At 42.7% G+C, this 19,741-nt stretch overlaps 1 pseudogene; it reads right to left on the bottom strand.

Moving 5' to 3' along the window:
* Positions 1–1,641: 1,641 nt before the first annotated feature.
* LOC136654539 (5S ribosomal RNA) lies at positions 1,642–1,761 on the bottom strand (annotated as a pseudogene).
* Positions 1,762–19,741: the final 17,980 nt, after the last annotated feature.

The raw sequence follows: 19,741 nt of genomic DNA, 5'->3' as shown, positions 1-19,741 counted from the left end.
AGCAATTTAATGTCTGGTGGAGGGAAGTAGCTTCTAGAGCATAATTTATTTCCCCCCCTTTAGAGTGGATGGTAAAGAACTAGCTTAATGTGCAATCAATTTGTTTGGATCGCCTAGTAAAACCAGCCCTTCGTGGCTTGCTGGCTGGCTGGCTGCTTGGCTGCAGCATGTTATTGTTCTGTCCCGAATGAAAACAGGCTGGATGGAATTAGGAATGCCTGGATCCATGCCAAAGCAAACATTTCCCTGGCCAAGAAACCTGCCACCCCTCATCACCTGTCTGGGCATGAATTGGACATTGTGACGGCTGATCCGCTGCAGTCTGACCAATCAATGTGTGAAATTTTTTGCCGTGTGTTCTCAGTGCTTGAGCACCCTCATGGGACGGAGCATGTGAAGGCACTTCGGCTTAGCCTCTTTTTGAGGCTGGAGAGTCTGGAGTGGTGGGTTTTTTTTCCCTCTCCCTTCCTCCTTCCCTCCCTCTCTCCTTCTTTTCCTTCATGTACAGGGGGTTGCTCTCTTGCCAATTCCTGATGAAATTGAGGGACAGCATGAAAACACCGCACATCAAGCACACAAGATGCAGCCAATACTCAAGGGGAAGGCAAGAATGAAATTGGGAATGCAAAGGCCTGTGGGTTCTCCTCAGTTGGAATGGGGGGGGGGGAGGCAGGCTCTTTCCTGGTCTCAGTGCATCCAAAGCAAAGTGTAATATGAACCAAATGGTGAAACAGTGGCTGAACCATGGAAATTGGAGAGGATTATGAACTCTCCAGCAGTGTGTGTTTTCACCTGTTTGGCCTTTCTTGGAGTCTCCGGAGAAAGCTGAAGCAGTCTGCAGGTGCCAGCTATTCTCCATGCAAGCCTGAGTGTGAGATCTGTCCATGGGGGTGGGGGAGAGGAAGAAATGAAGTAAGACTTGATACCCTGCCTTTGCTCTTTATCACAAGTCTGAAACGGTGTATACTGGTATATATGAATATAAAAAACCAGGAGCCAGCTCTATTTTTCTGGGTTTGCTTCTTTGTTAGGAGGAGGCAATAACAGAGCAGGAACTCATACAAAACTGCAGCAAACAGCCACATTGGAGGGTGAATAATCCTGATGGTTCGGTCTACTATGCAATTCCAGTCAGACACTGCAGAGAGACATTGTAGATTTACCTATCATAAGCAGAGGCTGTTTAGTGGAGGCAAGGCCAGAGAAGCAACTTATGCAGCAATGCAATGAACAGGCTCCCCTGAATGAGTACTTTGAACCAATGGGACCTTTCAATTATTTCATTTTTGTGTCATGCTTGTAGTTCTTGCATGGCTTACTGGTATGCCTCAGCACATAGTGTGAGAATTTTACACACACACACACACACACACACACTCATTTTCTTCATCTCTCTCTCTCTTTTTCTTCAACACACTTACACTGGGTTTTTCTTGCATTTTTTCCTACAGTTGAGACAGTTTGCACAGTGTTCCCTAGAGCATTGTTTTTCAAACTGTGGGTCAGGACCCACCTTCTTAAACTGTGGGTCAGGACCCACTAGGTGGGTCACAAGCCAATGGTCCTCATTTATTTCCATATTTTATTCTTAATATTTTAGACTTGGCTGGCAACCTTCAGTCTCGAAAGACTATGGTATAACCCCTACAGCACCTGGTATTCCCAGGCGGTCTCCCATCCAAATACTAACCAGGCGTAACCCTGCTTAGCTTCCAAGATCAGACAAGATTGGGCATCTGCAGGGTACTTGATGCTACCATGATCTGCTACTGCATTTGGGGAAATGTTACAGACTTGTACTTTTAACAGGATAATATGTATAATCTTTTAACAATGATAGTCAATGGCACTTACTCCTGGGTAAGTGTGGGTAGGATTGCAGCCTAGGATTGTTGAAAATTTTCCTGCTTGATGATGTCACTTCTGGTCATGACATCACTTCTGGTGGGTCCTGACAGATTCTCATTCTAAAAATTGGGTGCCAGTGCTAAATGTGTGAGAACCACTGCTTTAGAGATGTGGTATAAGATCAGTGTTTCTCAACCAGTGGTACTCATACCACCGTTGGTATTTGTGATGGTGTCTGGTGGTACTCATGGGACCCCGAGACTGCCATCTGTCTGGCAGTGAGACCAGCAATGCAATGTGACAAGCAGCTGTAGTAGGAAGCTTGGCTCAGCAGACAGAGCTCCAGCATGCGTTTTTCACACACCCAAAAAAGCCCTCCCAACCTACCAGTGTTTGTCATGTCATATCTGGCCTCCCAATCTGGAAGCAATTAATGATAACATCATAGCCAGTTACTTCCAGTTGCATGAATCAATGGGTCCTACTTCCAGAAGGTGGACCATATAAAGTGGTATAGCAGAGGACAAATGTTGAGCAACGTTGTATTAGATGGTCCCAGGGCATGGTCTGAAAACACATGTGACATAGAAACGTTCCTGAAGCTAAGCTAGTCTGGGTTTGGAATGTAAATGAAATAAATGCATTTGCTGCTCTCAGGACTATACTGTTGCATTTTAATCTAGACTAGTCTCTTGATCTCTCTACACTTGATAATTGATGACTGGTAGCTGAATGTGTATACTGGATCTGTTGGAATGGTGTGGATTTGTAGTGGGATAAGAAAGTTCTATATGAGGTGTTAAATCTGTGATGATCCATTAACATGTGCAAGCCATTACTGTGGTTGTTGTTATCAATGTGTGAACCTAAATCTTGTATGTCCTCCATACATGTCTCTTATTTTATTACCCTAGTTCAGCAGGGGGAGATCTGCACGTGTTAGCAAATTTTCCATGTATTTCATGCCTTGCTAGATTGAGAACATGCATGCAGATCCAATGCCAATATCTACAATTTATACTGGGTAGGAAATTTGCATTTTGATCTGTCTGCAGTGCAGGATGGGATTACACAGCCCCATCTGCTGTCTCAGGTCACTCGTTCCTACCTCTGAACCAGAATCCAAGGCTGTTTTCTTACAGCATTTGAATGTTCGAAATACCATGCTGCAGACTTGCTCTTCTGCTGCTTGTAAATTGATCTGTTTTTCTTATTTGATGCTTTTCAGACAAAAATGTGCGATAATCCATGCCAGCAAAACGGTTTTTTAAAAAGGTAATTTTTAAGTCTAGTATTGAAATTTTCAATACACTATTTTATAAGCAAGTAAAAGATTTAATTGAAGTGTGTTCAGGATCACTCTACCCTTCCTGTAAAACATCCGGATAGCAGTAAGATGTGTGGCCGTTTAATTCAACGTTTGCAAGTGTAGAGCCTTAATAATTGGAAATGTTTACAAACTGAACACAGCTGAAATACATTACATAGGAGGAAAAATTGCTATGTATCATTGGTTTAAGGCAGACTAGGAATGTATTTCTATAACACTATAAACACTGAGGTATCTGTTAGATGTTCAGGCTTAGCTTACACAAAATAATGTGTGAGTAACTGCACAGGTCAAACTTGGTAGAAGTCTGTAGACTGTGGCAAACCAAAATATTGATTATTATTAAGAGATTCTTTTTCCTTCAGGCTTGTCTGTGTTCCTGAATGCATGACATTAAAATACAATGTAGCATTCTAGCTGTCCTTTATGAAATACTCTGGATTGGCTGAGTGGATTATCAAGATGGAAAATAATCGAGTTATCCTGTGATGTACTTGAATTTTCAATGGTATTATTTAAAGTGCAAAAAGGGAAAAGAATGAAAATATGAGATGGAACTCTGTTGATCATACCTAAATAAAAACCATTTTACGTGGAATGTTAAAGGTAGGGATAACTTACTCATTTCTGGCGTTATTGTTTTTATAGTTCAAAAGAATGTTATTGACCAGTTCATAAGAACATTAAGGACTAACAACCCAATCCTAAAGACAGAGTGCTACTGCTGGGTACAGCGGTGCCAAATTGGCTATCACTGCATCCTGCAGTATCGCAGTAGCCTCCAGAGGTCTCCTTGGGGGAAGGGGACAAAAGTCCCCTTCCCTGGGGAAAGCCCCAAGCCCCACAATGGGGCTTCTCAAATCTCTGCCAGCTATTTTGCCAGTGCAGACTTGAGAGACTCCATATTGGGCCTTATGGCCCAACATGGAATTCAGGATCTGGCAGAACAGAGCTCCTCCAGTCCCACCCCAGTTCCTCCCCAGTCCCGGAATACCCCCGAGGCCCTGTTGCCTGAAGTTCTTACCTAACTCTGGGCAGCATCTGGTTGGAGTTGGGCTCAGCGCCAACTGGCACTGGGCTGGTACTGATTTGGCACAGGGTGTTGTGGGCATGTTTGTGACACCCAGTACCAGCAGTACGCTTGCGCTGCTAGCACTATAGAGCTCAGGATTCAGCTCTTAGGCTATTGACCGATTAAGGACATTATGCAATCCTAAATATACATACAGCAAGTACCATTGAACTCAATGAGGCTTACTTCTAAGTAGACATGCATAGGGTTGTGTTGTTTGTTAATCGTTTTGCCGACTGATAAATAACTTAAAATGTAAATACACTAGCATTTCAGTATAGGTGCCTTTTAAGAAACAGAGAGGAAGGCTGACAGTCTGAAGAAGAAGTGTGGAGACTGAGAGCCCAATCCTATCCTACTTTCCAGCATCGGTGCAGTCACAATGCAGCCCAAGGTAAGGGAACAAATGTTCCTATACTTTGAGGAGACCTCTGTGACTGCCTCCCCAACACAGGAAGCTGTGCATACCCCATTGGCATTGCAGCACCAGCACTGGAAAATTGGATAGGATCGGGCCCTGAGATATTGCTCATTGTTCGAAGGAAGGGCCATCATGAATAGCTTCTTGCTCATTGGATGCACACGCAATAACTGAAACAGTTTAGTCCTAGTGATTGCATTTATGACAATGAAATGGAAAGCAAACGGTGGCTTTTCTCTGGCAGAGAAAAGCTGCTGGAGTTGGCAACATAGAATAAAGGAGATCTGCAATGCTCAGGTTTTATCTGGGATGAGAATAAATTAAATGCTTAGAGCAGTGTTTCCCAAACTGTGGGTCGGGACCCACTAGGTGGGTTGCAAGCCAATCTCAGGTGGGTCCCCATTCATTTCAATATTTTATTTTTAGTATATTAGACTTGATGCTCCCATGGTATGTGACTGCACTGAGGAAATATTACAGATCTGTACTTTTAACAGGCTACTATATATTTGCTTTTAACAATGATAGTAAATGGGACTTACTCCTGGGTAAGTGTGAGTAGGGTTGCAGCAGAGGATTGTTAGAAATTTCCTGCTTGATGATGTCACTTCTGGTCATGACATCACTTCCGGTGGGTCCTGACAGATTCTCATCCTAAAAAGTGGGTCCCAGTGCTAAAAGTGTGAGAACCACTGGCTTAGAGGCTTCTGCGATGGTGAGGCCATTTTTGCTTTGGAGTGCCTGTTGGTGCACTGATGTTTCAGGTCTATAGGATTGGGCTGTTAATGCCTTGTTCTTAAATAAATGATGACAGAAACTGTGGCCCATAGCATTATAAACAGATTGGACAGGAAAGTATTATTCATTCAAACTGGCCATAACAGGCCCCACAAATTGTGTGTGGCCAGTTGGTGTAGGAAAGTATCATCCTCATTGGCCCATAGACAGACAGGTCCTGCAACTGATTGACTGATTGATTGCACTGTAGTCGCTACCACTGTTTCTGGGCTCAGTTCAAAGTAGTGGTGTCTTATGTGTGGGGCTGTAAAGCTGTAAACAGCTGTGGGCCAGGAAGTTTCTTGAGGCCATGCAGAACAGCACTGTTGCAATGTCTTTCTTGGTCCTGTGTCCGTAGTCCAATCCTATGCAATATGTTGTGCCACTGAGCTAGTGGAAAGAGAGAAATCCAAAGGTGTGTGATTTTGAACAGCAGCCCCAAGATGGTTTTCTGCAGAACAGCTTCTGAGCAACAGTAGTCTATCTGAGCCGCAAGGAGGTAGTTTCAGCAAAGGTATCTCTCTTAATTCTCATGGTGCCGGATCTTGGGGGGGAATTTGCCCCAAGCATAGAAACTACTTTGCATGTTTTTTTTGTCCAGAAGTGATGATGTCAACAACTGCAGGTGTGTTATCTCTGGTAGACAGTGATGGGTGGAGTGCTAAAATTCTTCCATGCACAAGGGACCTGTGAACATTTCAACCTAGTGAACCAATGGGAGTGTGAGATGGAAACTCTCTGACATTCTTGCTCCCTTTAGTCAGAGGCTTATATCTCAAAACAGTAATCCCGCCATAGCTGCATCTTTGAGTGGGCAGACGAACGCATATACGTTCTCTGCTGGTGGAATGGGAATGCATTTATGTTTTTGCAATTGGAGTGGGGCCTTCAGAACTAGCTGACCTTGTGCCCATCCTTTTATGATAAAGGGATATCACTGCTTTCAATAACGCATGGAATTTGCAAAATACTGTTTGGCGTCACCAAATGATGAATTTCTGGAAAAATTCAGATGAGTAATTTTCTGTAAAGAGATTTAATTGCTTAGGCATGTTATGAGAGGAAGGGGACAGGGTAAAATTCACGGGCAAAAGGAGAACTGTCTGGTAACTGTTCCAGTGTCATAAACTTTACATTGTCCTGGGTGCTGACATGTCTTTGGCTACTAGGCTGATCATGAAATAGCTCTATGAAATTTCCCTTGGAGCCATTTCTTCTTTCTGTGTTTTTATATGACAATTCCTGGATTGTTTCAGCTTCGCATATTCCAATCAAAGTGTCTAACATGTATTAAAATAAGACCACATTCTCAGTGTACAACTCACCTGCTATGTCGTGATTTAAACCCATTGGGTTCCCCATTTTCATTCCTTATGAATTCCTTGAAAGTGTGAAGCCTAATAATATGTAACATTTCTATAGCACTTCACCTGTTATTATCTTGGTGTTTTCCTTACAACAGCCCTGCAGGGTGAGTAAGTAGCATTATCCCCTGTTGCTGCTGGGGTGCTAAGTTTAGCGAGAATGACTTGCTTAAGGCCACTTACTGAGAATTCATGATGGAGGTGAGGGTTGAACCAGAAAGTTGTAGCTCAAGTCTCTTAGCCACTATGCTATACCAGCTTTCAGCCAAGGTCCACTATAGGCAGGTGAAATGTGCTTAAACCTGTGTTGATGCATTCTCAGTCTTTATTTACATTGGAGGAATCATAACTGTACAGATTTGAGAATTGTGCAAGGCCTTAATGTTAAAATGCACTTTGCTCAAGTATAAGGAAGACCTCAAGTGTCATGTGTTGTATGTGTGAACTTCCAATGTCACATGGGTGTACTTATTTCATTTATTTAAAAATGTATAGGCCAACTTTTTACTTGAAGAAAGGCATCACCAAGGCAGCTTACAATTTCAGTAAAAACACTTTAACAGCCAAATTAAAACACCATGTCAAGCAGAAGAAACAAACCAAATAAAACAGAAACAGAAACCAGCAACAATATGAGCAAAATTGAATTTGACCAAAGCACAGTAGAGTAACTCATAATCAAAGGGAAGCCTGATGAAACAAAAGTATTGTTACTGCCTGCTTAAAAGCAAAGAGCCCAGGCTCCAGCTGGGGTGCAAGGGGAAGGGAGATCCATAACCAGGGAGCCCCACTGAAAATGCCCACCAGGTACTTATCAGTAGAGGATGGGTTGCAGAGCCTCAGGTGCAAAGTGCAGAATTCCCTGCTGAATCATGTCAAAGGTCCATCTTGTCCATCATCTGTTTCCCACAGTGGTCCAGCAGCCCATAAGCAGGACAGGAAGGCATACTTCTCTCCCAGTATTGCTCCCCTGCAACTGCTGGATCTGGAGGTAGTGCATAGCCATCCTGACTAGTAGCCATTGATAGCCCTGTCCTCCATGAATTGTCCAATCCCCCTTTAAAAGTCATTCCAAGCCAGTGGCTATCATTGCATTTGTGGCAATGAATTCCACAGACTAATTATGTGCTGTGTGAAGTAGCAATGTGGAGGCAAGTTCATATGGGAGAATATAGTCCTGTAATTACCCAGGTACCAAGCTATGTAGGGCTCATGTAGAAAACTGAATATACAAGCAGGACTTCATATTACCAGAGACATGGTGCTCCAGTGCTCCAAAATTGGCACTCCATTGTTGGTCCTTCTTTCCTGGTCTCCCCAACATGAAATGGCACAAACCACCTACTCGATGTCATCACCTTGCATGTTTCTCCATCGGTGACAACCAATTATGAGGAGCAGGCGTGGCGGGCACACAATGTGATTATCTCATTAGGTAACAACTAGTAGAGGTTGTGGGGAATGCAGAGAAAATTTATCATGCAGATATTATTTTTGGCAACAGCCACCTGTCTCTGATAAGGTGTGGTCCTGTCCTGTGCATATGACAAATGCATGATTGCAAACATGTATCATGTAAATATAGTTAGCAGGGACTGGTGCATCTCCATCTTGCTTGTCAATATACAAAAGCCTTTAAACTTAATCTGAAAATTTTGCATCTAATGTAGATGAAAAACTTTAAATACGGCATCCATGTACTTCCCAGATATTGGCAAGCACCACTAATTTAGTTTAAGCTCTTCCTTTTGCTTTGAGCTAAATTCCAACCGAGTGGATTCTTTTCTACTGAGAAAAATGCTCCAGCCAGCAGAATGTTTAATCTGGAAAGGATGGCATCTGGGTTTAGCTCGCTGCTTCTTTTGCCACTTGTTCTGTGTGATCTTAGCCAAGCTAGTTGGCTTTGCTTCTCCTGAGCCTCATTGCTACAAACAGTAATTTTCTTGGCATTTAGAGGGGAGGGAAGGGAAGCTTTTGCCATAGAAGAAAAAGAATGTTTCAGGGTTGTTTATGAATCTGTGTTAACAATTAGTCACAATTTCCCAGAGTTCCAGTGGCAATTGACTCTTCTAAACATTAAATAACAAAGATGCAATAAAGATCACATTTAGAGAAAGGCTAGTGGGATCTAAAGCATCAAACAAGTAGTTCCAGAATTTTTATTACTGAGATAACTGCCTCCTCAAGTTGCATTTTTTTAAGTAATATTGCACACATATTTAAATATTTTAAGGAAGGGGGAAAATGAACGTTTACTGAAGTGTGCAAGAGTTTTTCTTTCAACATCTGTCAGTTTCTAAGGCACTCCCCAAAACATATGATTTTATTAAGAGGGAAGCCTGCAGGTTAGTAGAGTTTATTTTGAAAGGAAAAATGAACAAACTTGAAGCAGGTGAACATTTACACAGAGAAAACAGTTAATAAGCCAAACATACTTTTCTGGCTTCTGTTTTTAAATAATGTTATTTTTATCATATTCCACCAGGTATGCATGTGGTGGTGGGAGAGCAGAGAAAGCAGGGAGAAAGTTCCTTTTTTAAAAAACAAAATAGTGCTTCATTTTGCTCATGGAACTAGCTTTTTAATAGACACTTGAATCTCAAAATGTGGTTCAGTTTCATTAAAACATTTATGATTTATTAAGTTCAGTATTAATAAAATTTTAAATATTTTGTTTCAAAGTTCAGGGAAATCAATGTGAAAAGTGTGTGTGTATTATAGGATCTTAATGTCTTTTTTGAGAAATGCAATATATGATTGGCCTTTACATCTTAAGTCAGAAATTATTCATATAGTATGCATTAAAATATGCTCATAAACACTTTATATATATATATATATATATATATATATATATATATATATATATATATATATATATATATATATATATATATATATGGGGAGAGAACTGGCCTTGGATGTGTGTCTTCCAGGACCCCTGCAATCTTTTAAAACAGTGAAAAGAGGCTTCCTTTTGTAATTTCAGTCTTTATTACGGTCACAGGCCAGCCCAAAAATAAAATCAGCACAGTTATAGCATGGTAAATATAACAAAGTGAAAATAAAATAGACAAATTTAAAATCCAAATTTAGATAGCCCCTGTCACCAGTAAACCAGTTCTGTATAGCCTTTGTTATACTATATCTCCAGTAGGATTAATGGGTTCACTACAGTGGTCTGCTTGATAGTTAATACTAATGGCTATTTCATAAGAAAGGTTGACACTGCTTTCCAGATGGTGTCTTCAGACCAGAGGAATGGTCTACATTCCTACAGAGGAACAGTCTACATTCCTTCAGCATGGTTTTCCGAATACTTATTGCAGCAGCAAAAATTTTTTGCAACGTTTTGTGTCAATGCCAGGTTAGAATCAGATAGTAACATGTAAGTGTAGTGTTGGCACTTGCGCCCTGGCAATTGGCTCAACAATGGAGAGATAAGAGCATCATGAATATCTCTATGGAACGGACACTGCAGCAACACATATTCTTTGGTTTCAGTTTGTTCCAGTCCACAAGGGCAGAGCAGCTCCAAGAAGGGGATCTTTTTATAACGTCCTTCAGACACCGCCAAGGGAAATGCACTAAGGCGAGCCAGAGTGAATGCCCTTCTATGCTTGTGCATCTCCAGCTGGCTAAGATGCAGTGCAGCAGCTACAATATATCTAAGGTCCTCCCTGGTGTAAAATTCTGAGATACTATTGAGATCATTCTGTTTTTCCATATCTGTAATACACTGCTTGATGGTTGTCCTTGTCTGTTCAATTCCCAAAGTTAGTAAAGTTGACAAGGAGAGACCCAATGAGGCTATTTTCAGTTTAATTGTCTGAGTCCAGCTAGGTTTGTAGTCATCTTGCAGAGTTAGCGGGGCAAGACCGGCTGACAAATACAACAGTCTAAGCCAGGACGCAAGAATGGCAATCCGTGCCCTGGTCCCAATTTTGATCTGGCCAGTTTCTAGTTGTAACATTACTTTGGAATGCCCAGTAATGCATTCTTCAGGAATGCCCAATACTGTCCTCAAAAATTTAGATTGTACACATTCTAACATCTTGATGTTTCAGAAAGACCGCAGTTGGGCACTATATAGTAATTGGGTTTTGCCTTTGCTTGGAATAATTTGAGTGCTGCAGGGAAATAGTGGCTCCTTTTGTTCTCATAAATTGTATAATTGTAGAAGAGCTTCTCTGGCATTTAATGCCACATAATCACCATGGGCTTTTCTAGAGCTGCTTGAGTGAAAAACCACACCTAAATATTTAAAATGGGACACTTGCCCAATCTTGTATTGGTTAATCATCCATGACCAAATTTTTGGTCTCTTACCAAAGGCCATAATCTTTGTTTTGTTGTCGTTAATTACCAGGTGATTCTCCTCACAGTATACTGTCTACTTTTGCAATGCTCTTCTAAGCCCAACTGGGGTCCTTGAAATAATGGCTGCATCATCAGCATATAGTAGAATAGCTACATACCTTTCCACAATTTTTTGGGGGTGGAAATCAGTATTATTCAGATGACCCCCCCAATATAAAAGTTGAATAACAGCACGGGGCAAAGATGCAACCATGTTTAACTCCCTTTGGTCTCAAAACAGCATTTGTAAGATGGCCCTGAGTACTACATCTCACTTGGAGCAAGGTGTTTTTATGCAAAACTTGAATGAGAGCAGGTACCTGTTGTTGTTGGAGACCTCGAATTTTTCCTGTAATTTGATGCTCAAAATCGAGTCAAAAGCTGCCTTGAGGTCTATGAAGGCTATATAAAGGGTGGTTGTTTTATTGGAGATATATTTTTCAGTGAGATGCTGTAACACTACGCATTGATCAATGCTGGCATGACCCTCCTTAAAACCTGCCTGCTCTTCTGCTGGTATTCGTTCTTGCTTGAGCTGATCCTTAAGTTTCCCGCACGAGTGCCTGGCATATAATTTACTAATGATACTTAGGAGACGAATAGGCCAGTAAGTAGCAGGATCATCTCTCACACCCTTCTTAAAGATAGGAACAATGATGGACAATGAACAATGATAGTACCCAATTTTCAGGGATTTGGGCAGTCATATCAATATAGGATAATGGCGACACCAGCACTGGGGCCCACCACTCTAGATTGTTTTTAATCGCCTCTGGAGGGATGAGGTCTACGTCCTGAGCTTTGCTCAGTTTCATCTGGGTGACTAGATCATAAATTTCTGAAACAGTCACCAGAGGTCAGAGCATCCTCAGGTGCAATATTCAGGTCACCATGAGCAGCATCAGAATCTTTATATAAGTCATGGAAATGTTTCTCCCAAGTCCCAGGATGAATATGACAGTTGAATGGTGTAGATTCACAACTTGGGAGAGATCTTCCAGATCTCCAATCACCAGAACAAAGCCAAGTTGTTACATCTGGCTGCCTGGATCAATCTCACCCAATTCTCTTTCATGGCATCTCTTTTCTTTTGCATCAACAGCTATTTATACATTTATTTATTTTTTTGCCTAGGAGATCCTGAGCCGCATTTGCCTAGGATGGGGTGCTCAATACGTCAATCGCGATCGACCGGTCGATCGCGAGGCACAATGAGTTGATCGCAGGCTTCTCTCCCATCCGTGCATCCCTGGGAGTGAGCCCCCTTGACTCTACTGGGGCTGACTGGTGAGTAGACCTGGAGAGGAGCTGCTGGCAGGCTTCTCTCCCGTCCACGCATCCCTGGGAGTGAGCCCCGTTGACTCTACTGGGGCTGACTCATGAGTAGACCTGGAGAGGAGCCACTGGCTGGCTTCTCTCCCATCCACACATCCCTGGGAGTGAGCCCCGTTGACTCTACTGGGGCTGACTTACCTTTCCCCTGTTTTTGCACTGGTATGTATGGAGATCTCCCCCCCAACTTCCATCTGTTGGTTCTGTGTGCAAGGGGTTTTGCGCTGGTTTTGCTGTGATGTCTATATAGAGATCTTCCCTCCCCCACACCTTTCCCCTGTTTTTGCACTGGTCTGTATAGAGATCTGCTCCCCCCCCCCTTGTATTGGAATTGAGGAAGATCTGGTGAGGAGGTAGATGTGGTGTCAGCAGTTTAGGAGGCCTGGGCATCCAGCAGAGTGTGCCGCACAGCTACAGCCACTTGAAGGCAATAGGGCCCTCAGGGATATAAGAGCACCTGAGGCAGGAAGGGCTCCACTTATTTATGTGAGTCAGCCTTTTCCTACATGAAGATCATTAAGTCCAAGTACCATTCCACCATGACTGATGAACATTTGGAAGTGTGCTTGAGGCTGGCTGTCAGCAGCTACTGTCCGGACTATGCATCCTTGGCTGATTCACTTCAGTGCAAGTCATCAAAGTAAACTCAAGTAATTACAAAAAATGTTTATAGTTAATTATGTTGTGTTGTGCAATATTGGCTCATGCGGTTATGCAAGGTACACCAACATACATTGTACACGTAAATGTTATATGTTATGATGGCGCGAACATTGTAAAAAAACTCTGGTAGATCTCCGGGCCTTGCTGGGTTTCAAAGTAGCTCTCGAGCCAAAAAAGTGTGAGCACCCCTGGCCTAGGAGATCCTGAGAACTAAGTTTGTAAACTTGATAAGTGTTCTGTAGGGTTTTTCTTGCTTCTATTGTAGTCTCTGTCGAACCAACTTCCAGTGCCTGGAAATAGGATACTACCGTTGTCGAGTTACCCATGATTTGCAAGTAAGAAGCCGTTTCATCTCTCGGACCAAATCCTGGTATAGCTCTACCTGATTAGATTTTTGAACATTATGCATTAAAAATGTCTTGATGTCCTGCAAAGTGTCTGAGACAAGTAAGGCTTGCAGCACCATATCCATCCTTTGGGACCATTTAGAATGGCAGTATACTCCCCCCTCAGAAAATATCAGAGGCTTATAGTAATTAACACTCCATATGTGGAGGGAAGATGCTTTCAAAAGCAGTGAGACAGGAAGATGTTCACTGTGGAATTTTGGAACGACCACCAGTTCCTCTAATAGAGCAATCCAATTAGTTGATACAATGAAATAATCTATCTGGCTCATTCTAACTCTAGTAAGATATGTAAATTCAGCTGGATGGTCTTTCCCAAATGCAGCATTCGGTATATACAGGTTGTGATACAGGTTTAGGAGGCACCTGGCATAATTAGATTTTTGGTCTTTAGATTGCTGAGTAAAAGGGAGCCCAATGTCTTTCAAGTGTTGAGGTCTTTCCCAGGACTACCTGCAATTGAGATACGACTGAAGTAAATTAGCTACATAAGATTCAGTGGCCTGTCCTCCTCCCCTTGTCCACCTTCTTAGCCCCCTCCATGGGCTATCCAGGCATGATTTTCCTATCACTGGAACCCACCCCATCCATTGTGCTTCTCCCCTCCCTCATCCAGAGGAAAAAATCAGGCTATCCTGCTCCACCTTCTTCTTGTTCCTCCCCCAAGTTTTGTGCAGCCTCCCTCTCCCCCCCCCCACTGTCTAGGCCCCACCTCCTGGAGCCAACCTACCATCAAGTCTGCTGCTTGCAATAATTTCAATGATGGCTTCCACAAGGTCTTTTGGGGCAACGAAGAAGCGGCAAAACAAATAGTAATCACACACATACACCCCCGAAGCTGAGTCGCCAAGTCTTGAGCCCAAAATGACAATTCTTTGTGAGTTGTGCATCTGTGAGTCATAACTCTATTTGGGTAAAAACCCTGGGTGCCTGAGTCATAGACATGTGTGACTTGAGTTCCTGCGAGTCACAAAAAATGTGTGTTTTGTGACTCAAGGTCAATCACAAGCTCATCCCTGGAAATATTAATCTTATTTTTGTCAGATGGAAAATATTATACTGTGTAACAGAAAAATTGTTTTTTTAAATGTTTCTTATGTCACGAGCAGCCCAGTCCTATCCTATGCTGGAATATGCAGGTCAACTGGCCTGTGCTGTATCCAGCGCAGGGTAGGAGGTGGTTGCCATGCAACTCAGAGTAGTAGATTTGTGTGCTTATCTATCCTATTTCTAATGCATTGTAATACAATTCGTATTATACAACTGCATAGAATAAATTGTGGCTAAACTATGGATGCTATGCCAAAAATAGCAGCATTTTTGAAATCCTTGCACTAGTTAATAAACATCAAAAATATTCAGATAAACACAAAATTGATTTTGCTGCACAGTGGTGCATAGATACATTGTCTGTGAATAAAAGATCTGTGAACCTTATTTTGTTCTTTGAGGTGCCTTTGGGTTATTACAAGCACAGGTTGTATACATTAAATTGAAAGGAGCTTCCTTGAATGTTTCTTCCAGTTATTCTTTAATTTCAGAAGACCCCTTTGGCATTCTGAGTGTAAAGGCCACTTTTATTTCCTGTGCTGTTTTTGGAAAATGTGTCTATGTAGAATGTAGTGAGTTCTGCAAACATACCTGTAGCTAAAAATAACATTGGGTTAAACTTTGCCAGATTCACATGAAACGGCCAGGCAAATATGAGAGGAAATCCTTTTGAGTCCTTTTAATCTTTACTTGGCCATTACTTACTTCCAAAAAAAAAGAAAAAAAAAAGGAAAAATCATATATTGTCCATGGTTATATTAACCAGTATTTTATTACCACTCTCCTTTATGCATAGTTGTACCAGTAGTGTCTTTCTCAGAAAGTACAAATGTATATAAAATGTGGAAATTTCTCCATTTGGTGTAATAGTTCCATTTTGTGATGGCAAATCACGGCCTACATTTTGAAAAGTATTATCAGCTCCTCGAGAAAATATGGCATGGTTTGGAAGAAAAATATCTCAGGATGGCACCATCTTTGATATACCCTAGGACCCTATTTTCCCTACTGGCTTTCCTGGGCTTTGCAATGCTTCCAAGATAGTACGGCAAGGAGCTTGTTTCATTCTCTCACTGCCCTTCAGGAAGGGAAGACTCGCTGTACTCTGAAGGGGGAAAAAAAAATATGCTTTAGGTTGGAAGCCCCCTTTTTAGTCTGCATTGTGATGTGCATTTAAGTTAGTAGATACCTTGAGGAGCCAGACAGCATTGGACTAGATGAACCAATGGTCTGACTCAGTGCAAGATATTTTTATATGTCTTTTTCCCCACTAGGGCTATGATTCTAATCACATTTACTTGCAAGCAAGACTACTGGAGTCAATGGGACTTACTTCTGAGTTGACATGCATAGGATTGTGCTGTAAATCTATTGCTGTCATTAATTCATGTGCAGCGCAATCGTATCTGGCGCTGGAATTGGCAAGTCAGGAGGCCTGTGTTGTATTCAGCGCAAGACTGGGACCAGAATTGGCTCAGCCAGAGGTAAGGGGAAACTTTCCCCCTTACCGCTGGGTAAGCCACTATAGCCCCAATGGGTCTCCTCAGACCTGCGCCACCTCAGGAGGTGATGGAAGTCTGAGGAAAACAGAGCAGCTAGGAGCTGCTCTGTGCTGCTCGGGGAACAGGGTTGGAGTCCAGCATAACTGCCTAGTCCCAACCCCGCCTCCCAATCCTTGCCCACCTGCTCCCTGGAACGCCCTCCTCCCGCCCTCCCCTTTCCCCAGAACACCTCCCTCCGGCCTCCTCCCTGCCCTCCCCAGACCCCTGCATCAGCCAAGCTTGGCCAGTGCAGCCTCCCCTCGCTGCGTCAGTGTGGAGGTTGGATGTAGCCTCTGTGGGCCAGTGCATGTCCTTGTGCTCGCCCAGCCAACACATGAGGAGGTGCAAATGTGCTTTACGGCACATTTGCCACCCTCCTGGGCCGGCGCAAGGGACTTGTGCTGGCCTAACCGATAGTTTGGATTGCACCCTGAAGTTTCTTTATGTTCCAGTCAAGAAGTACAAGTTTACTGCATATCACATTCCAGTTAGAAAGACGACCATTCTCTTGATGAGCTGTGCTTCTCTTCATTGAGGGCCTCACTAGAAGTCCATGTCCTCAGTGATTCTTTTTTGCTTGCCAGAGGATTCCTGGGTCAATCACTGACCATTCATTCAGGTCTCAAGCTGGCCAAACTCAAAATCCAAGCCACCATAAGTTTCTGGTGTTGTCACATTGCCTGAAGGAAACTAAACTCACTTGCATGGCTCTCAAAGTTTACTTACAAATGTATGCATGTACATTTCTTCTTGTTTGGCCCCCTCCCCCTTTACTGATATTTCTTGGCTGCTCTCCTACTGGAATTTGAAATTGTGCCCCTGCTCTAAGCAATATGCAGAAAAAGTCATGAGATGCAATGTGAAATGTACCTTTACAAAAATGAAGAATTTTACACCCTCTTTCTGGTGCTGTCTCTTTTAGATGTGGCTTTCTCAGGAGTCATGTAAATTGCAAGGTGTGAATATTGGAGAATTAAACAATCAGAAAAGCCTTTCAGCCAGCCCCGCTTGTGGCATCCTCTGCAGCTAAGATGAAGGTAGCTGGATTTAGCAGGTCAGGATGTCATTTCTGGGTAAGCTTTATTAAAGACCTTTCCTTTCGGGCTAAATTTACTGCTTTTTATGTAAATGCAAAGAAACCACACAAACCTCTCATAGATCTGGGCCTTAAATCAACCACGAGAGCTTCTTTACTTGCTATGCTTTGATTGCAGGAATGCTTGAGAAATTAAACAAATGTATTTGCTAAAGACTGGAATCAAACAGTGCTTTTCAAAAGACACATATAAAAGGGAATAACCCTTATTTCTCTTCAAACATGGGACCAAAATAGGGGGGGGGGAACTCAACCCATGTCTATGAATAGCCCCCAAAACGTTTTTCATTCATTATGGGGCAAACTTAAGCTTAACAACCTTCTGCTTTTGGGGAACAGGGAAAGGACTTGCTATCATCGAAAGTTCAGTTTTATTGTATGTATGTAAGATACTAAATATATTCATCACTGTAAGAAGGCAAAGTATTTATGTGACTGAAACAAAAATCACTGCCTTGAATATTTTTGGACAATGTTAACTAGATAAAAAGAGATGCTTAATAGAATACAGCTAGGGGGTCTGTGCGAGCAGTCATTCTGCAGGCGTGCTGAAAAGTTTCAGAATGGGGTATTCATTCAAGTTCTTTTTAAATTTATTTTTAAACTCCAGCCCTTGTGAATATGAAGACATGCTCTACATAGTTTCCAGAGCCAGAGTAGCTGCTGAATACATTTTTCTGTGGTCAGGGTTTGGTCTTCAGCGTTCTGCAGAGCTACTGCAGTTTGCACCAGTAGCACCGAAATTAATAATGCGAGGTCACAAAAACAAAACAAACAAACAAACAAACAAAAAACACAGGTCGCGTTTTGCAAAGTTATAAGAATCATGCAAGTGTGCTTAATTTGCATAAGTAATATTGCAGAATGCAACTTTCCTTCTTTAAGAATTTAAGTTATTTAGAAGTCAACTTTAGTGGCCTTTTTCTTTTAATTCTGAGAGAATGCAGCCTCTGAGCATGTGTAATTGCCTTGTATTGAGTCAATTCATTGGTCTGTCTAGCCCAGAACTGTCAACTCACCCTTTCCTAGCTGTGCTGGCTGAGGCACTGGCATACTTGGGTCACTGGCAGGGGTTGCAAAAGCCCGAGTGGTTTTTGGAGGGATAGCGCAGTGATCTACTCTCCCCCTTCGGGCTAAGCCACTAACCCTTCAAGCTCTGTTTTCTCTTCATGGCTTTTTGCTGAGTCGCTGCTTTAACGACACTGAATTCTGTTTCCAAACTTTCCCCCACTCTGTTTGCGTCCCCCCATTGCCACTGCTATCCAATGCCATCCAACCGGCAGCCCAATCCTGAGCTGCCCAGAGCATGGGGCTGCAATCATGCCAAAAGGGCTACCGCAGCATCCTCAATACAACCGGGCAGCCCACGGCAGCTTCTCGGGGGAAGGGAACTTTCATCTCCTTCTTCTGGGTAAGGGAAGTACTCCCTCAATGGGGCTTCTTGATTCTGTGGCGGCTCTGGAGCAGTGCTGCAATGGAGAACTGGGGCCATTTTTGGGGAACAAAGGGGAGCTAATTAGCTTAATGTAGGCATAAGTTCTGGAAGTGGAGTCTGGATCGGGAATCTGGCAAAACGTCCTGCCACCCAGCAGTGAGACCAGGAATGTGACACAACAAACAGTAGCAGGAGGCTCAGCTCAGTGGGCAGAGCTCCAAAACCTGCTTTTCCATGCTTGAAAAAGCCCTCCCATCACTCCTGGGCCTCTTACTGGCATTTGTTGTGTCTCATCTGTCTCCCAATCAAGAAGTATTTGGTGATCATGTCCTCAGCAATTACTTCTGGTGGTACTTCAAATAGGTGGAACATGTGAAGGGGTACAGTAGAGGACAAACCTTGTGAAACACTGGTGTAAAGTGTTTGGGGTGGAGATGTTTCCTTAGTAAAGTATGTTTCTGCTAGTAGGCTGTGCATGGTTTGCACTCCGCATTTCAGATGTCCAGTAGGCCCAGCTTCCATTAGTGGCAGAATGTTGGGGTGGATGTAATGGGTTGGGGTGAGCCAAACTAACATCAGGGAGGCATAGTCAAGTTGCAATAAGAAGAGAGATGAACAGGGCATAACTAGTGCTTTTGCTGAGGGGGCAGAGAGGAAGGGATGTATTTTTGTGATGTTTATGAGAAAGAAACAACATGCTTTGGGGACAAACTGCATTTGAGGAATGAAGGAGAGAGAAGAATTAAAGGTAGAATGAAGTCTTCAGACTTACTCAGTAGGGTGGATAGTGACATTGTCAGTGAAGAGGGAGAGAGTAGACGGAGAGGAGGGCTTGGTGGGGAAAGATGAGAAGTTTGGTCTTGGACATATTGACAACAATGAAGTATCCAACCATAAAATGCCAGACATTCAGAAATGCAAAACTGGTAGCAGGGAGAAACTCTTTCTGCAAATGGGGTAGAGAAGCAGAGCTGGGATGAGCATATTTTTGATGGCCTGCTTTTGATTATAAAGACATTGCAGCCCAGCATTACATTAGTTCTGGC

This window comes from Tiliqua scincoides, chromosome 5 (genome assembly GCF_035046505.1).
Source record: "Tiliqua scincoides isolate rTilSci1 chromosome 5, rTilSci1.hap2, whole genome shotgun sequence".
In the NCBI taxonomy this organism is placed as follows: domain Eukaryota; kingdom Metazoa; phylum Chordata; class Lepidosauria; order Squamata; family Scincidae; genus Tiliqua; species Tiliqua scincoides.
The sequence above is the reverse complement of the archived record's forward strand: the minus strand, read 5'-3'. Positions and strand labels throughout refer to the sequence as shown.